The sequence below is a fragment of the Trichechus manatus genome, unplaced genomic scaffold (genome assembly GCF_000243295.1).
Source record: "Trichechus manatus latirostris isolate Lorelei unplaced genomic scaffold, TriManLat1.0 scaffold00068, whole genome shotgun sequence".
Classification (NCBI taxonomy): domain Eukaryota; kingdom Metazoa; phylum Chordata; class Mammalia; order Sirenia; family Trichechidae; genus Trichechus; species Trichechus manatus.
In genome coordinates, this window is record NW_004444004.1 from 708,054 (window position 1) to 712,677 (window position 4,624).

Sequence of the window (4,624 nt, forward strand, 5' to 3'; positions counted from 1 at the left end):
AGGTGAAGGGAAGGACAGCACACACTACAGGGGAAGTCAGCACAACTGGACTAAACCAAAGCTAAGAAGTTTCCTGAATACAGTCAAACACTTTGAGGGACAGAGTAGCAGTGGTAGGGGCCTGGGGACCATGCTTTCAGAGGACATCTAGGTCAACTGGCATAACAAAGATTAAGAAAATGTTCTGCATCCTACTTTGGTGAGTGGCGGCTGGGGTCTTAAAAGCTTGCAAGCGGCCATCTGAGATGCATCAATTGGTCCCAACCACCTGGAGTAAAGGAGAACGAAGAACACCAAAGACACAAGGAAAGTAGTAGCCCAAGAGACAGAATGAGCCACATAAACCAGAGACTTCATCAGCCTGAGACCAGATGAACTAGATGGTGCCTGGTTACCACCAATGACCGCCCTGACAGGGAACACAAAAGAGAGTCCGCGATGGAGCGGGAGAGAGGTGTTATGCAGAACTAAAATTCTACTAAAAAGACCAGACTTAATGGTCTGACTGAGACTACAGGAACCCCGGAAAGCACGTCCCCTGCATTCTCTATCAGCCCAGAACTAAAACAATTTCCAAGGCCAACTCTTCAGACAAAGATTGGACTGGACTGTGGGACAGAAAATGATATTCGTGAAGAGTGTGCTTCTTAGCTCAAGTAGATACATGAGACTAAATGGGCAGCTTCTGTCCGGAGGTGAAATGAGAAGTCAAAGAGGGTTAGGAGGTAGCTGAATGGACATGGGAAATCAGGGGTGGAAAGTAGGAGTGTCCTGTCACAGTACAGGGAGAGAAATTAGGGTCACATAACAATGTATGTATAGATTTTTGTATAAGAGACTAACTTGAAATGTATACTTTCATTTAAACTACAACAATAAACAAAAGAAATGAAATGGAACGCATAAACATCAATATCCTAGGCAGTAGTGAGCAGAAATGGACCGGTATTGGCCATTTTGAATCAGACAATCATAAGGTCTACTATGCTGGGAATGACAAACTGAAAAGGAATGTTGTCGCCTTCACCATCAAAAAGAACTTTTCGAGATCTATCCTAAAGTACAACGCTGTCAGTGATAGGATAATATCCATATACCTATAAGGAAGACCAGTCAATACGACTATTATTCAAATTTAACCACCAACCACTAATGTCAAAGATGAAAAAATTGAAGATTTTTACCAACTTCTGCAGTCTGAAATTGATCAAACATGCAATCAATTGCCTTGATAATTACTGGTGATTGGAATGTGAAAGTTGGAAAAGAAGAAGGATCAGTAGTTGGAAAATATGGCCCTGGTGATAGAAACAACGCTGGAGATCGCATGATAGAATTTTGCAAGACCAACAACTTCTTCATTGCAAATACATTTTTTTCTACAACATAAACGGCAACTATACACTTGGACCTGCTGCATGGAATACACAGGAATCAAACTAACTATATCTGTGGAAAGAGACAAGGGAGAAGCTCGATATCATCAATCAGAACAAGGCCAAGGGCCAACTGCGAAACAGACCATCAATTGCTCATATGCAAGTTCAAATTGAAGCTGAAAAAAAATTAAAACAAGTCCACAAGAGCCAAAACACGAACTTGAGTATACCCTACCTGCATATAGAGACCGCCTCAAGAATAGATTTGATGCATTGAACACGACAAAAGACCAGACAAGTTGTGAGATGACATTAAGGGCAGCATACATGAAGAAAGCAAAAGGTCATTAAAAAGACAGGAAAGAAAGAAAAGACCAAAATGGATGTCAGAAAGTTGCCCTTGAACCTAGAGTAGCTAAAGCAAATGAATGAAATGATGAAGTAAAAGAGCTGAACAGAAGATTTTAAAGGGCAGCTTGAGAAGACAAAGTATTATAATGAAATGTGCAAAGCCTGGAGTTCTTAGAAAATCAAAAGGGAAAAACACACTCAGCATTTTTCAAGCTGAAAGAACTGAAGAAAAATTCAAGCCTCAAGTTGCAATACTGACGGATTCTACAGGGGAAATATTGAACAACACAGGAAGCATCAAAAGAAGATGGAAGGAATACATAGAGTCATTCTACCAAAAAAAAAAAAAAGTTGACATTCAACCATTTCAGGAGGTAGCATACAATCAAGAACCGATGGTATTGAAGGAAGAAGTCCAAGTTGCACTAAAGGCATTGGTGAAAAACAATGAATAAGGAAGACTGAAGACGAATCAATGCCTTTGAATCATGGTGTTGGTGAAGAATACTGAATATACCATGGACTGCCAAAACAACGAACAAATCTGTCTTGGAAGAAGTAAGCCAGAATGCTTCTTAGAAGCAAGGATAGCAAGACTACATCTCACATACTTTGGACGTGTTATCAGGAGGGATCAGTCCTGGAGAAAAACATCATTCCTGGTAAAACAGAGGGTCACTGAAAAAGAGGAAGACCTTCAATGAGATGGACTGACACAGTGGCTGCAACAATGGGCTCAAATACAACAACAATGGTGAGGATGGCGAGGACAGAGCAGTGTTCTTTTGTGCACAGGGTCGCTATGAGTTGGAATCAACTCAACGGCACCTAACAACAACAAGAGATAGAGCACAGGTACTAAAGCAGAATGGACTAGAATATTAGTCCTAATCAAGTGATTTCTAGTCTCCTCTGCCACCCACTAGCAGCATGACCCTGGGCAAGTCATTGAATCTCTTTAAGCCTCATATTCCTCAATCCCTAATACTCTGTATTCACGAAATTCTCCCTGAAAGGCAAGTGCCTGAATATTCATCTCAGATCCTAGACCTATCCCCTACCTCCTTAACCTTGTGGAAAACAGTGCTTAGCATTGGTTTCTAGCTTGCTGTCTTAGTTACCTAGCGCTGCTATAACAGAAATACCACAAATGGATAGCTTTAACAAACAAATTTATTTTCCCGCAGTTGAGGAGGCTAAAAGTCCGAATTCAAGGTGCCGGCTCTAGGGGAAGGCTTTCTCTCTCTGTCAGCTCTCTGGAGGAAGGTACTTGTCTCTTCAGCTTCTACTTTCTGGCTCCTTGGAGATCTCCACGTGCCTTGGCATCTATCTTACCCCATCTCTTCTCTGCTAGTTTGTTTAATCTCTTTTATATCTCAAAAGAAATTGACTCAAGATACACCCCACACTAATCTTGCCTCATTAACATAACAAAGATAACCCATTCCCAAATGGGATTATAACCACAGGCATACAGGTTAGTACTTTTGTGGGATCACAATTCAATCAATAACACTTGCCAAGGGCAGACAAAACACTGAAGAAGCGATTCTATCCAAAAGGGCAAAAAATAAGTATTCCCCATAAGAGAACTACTATTTACTGAACACCTGTACATCTAGGACTGTACCAAGCACTTCATATATGCTACAGCGTACACCTTCCTGAGTCTCCACCACAGACCCACAGAATCAATACCTGGAATGAGCCAGGGAAATCTGCATTTTTAATAAACTTCCCATGTGACCCCTAAGTACATTCACATTTGAAAACCAAAGGTACATGGTCAATGTTTTTCAGACTGAGAATGACAATTCACTAGTGGGTTGTGATCTTCATTTTTAAAAACATAATAGTTAAGTATCTGAGCTCACTGCATATAGTAAGTATTGTTTGTCAGTTACTCTGTGTACTGAGCCACAATATAAAATTTATTTCTTACAGTGAATCACAGCCAAAAGGTCTGAAAAACACTTGCTAGGCATTATAGACTTAGAATAATGCACAATAAGGAAAAAAAAACCCTCCAAAAGTATCTAGAGAAGTAATAAACGCAAGAAACTTAATCTCTAATAATCTATAGTAATAAGGGCATTATAGTATAGGTAATTTGGCCAAAAAAAACCAATGACATTGTTTTAACCAATAACTTAAATATTCTACTCCCATTCTGTCTAACTGTGAAAAATAACAGTTAGAATGGATAATGTACTCAAACTTCATTATCCCCTTCGCCAGATGGGATCGAAGCTAAAAAGAGAAATAAAAAACATGATAGCAGGAACACGATAAGTAGTTTAGTTAATTCTTAACTGAATTCCAATCCCTGCATAACCGAGAGCAACCATCCATTAAAACTAGGGCTTGGAACTGGTTCGTTCAGGTTTGAACCCCTGCTGAGAATTTGTATTTCCACTCCCAGATATACTGAATCAGAATCTACGGTTTAACAAGATCCCCAGGTGATTCTTATGCATAATAAATTTTGAGAACCATTGCTCTACCAGTGGTTCTCAGAACTGGTCCCTAACCAGGAGCATTAGCTCGCCTGGGAACTCGTTAGAAATGCCAATTTTCAGCAGCGATTCATCCTATCACTCTTTGCTTACAACACTCAACTACTGTATGTGGGGCCCCGTTACCAAACATGGCTCATCAGTCCCTAATACCCCAAATCTTTATTACACCATCTTTTCCCCCACTCCCCCTTTGTTGAAAACCAAACCACAGAATTCATGAGAAACTAGGGTCACAACTCTACCTCTCCGTGAAGTGTAACTAAAAAAACGCCAAAAAACAAAAACCCAAACCCACTGCTGTCTAGTCAATTCCAACTCATAGCGACACTATAGGAAGGTCACAGTAGAACTGCCCCACAGGGTTTCCAGTGTAAA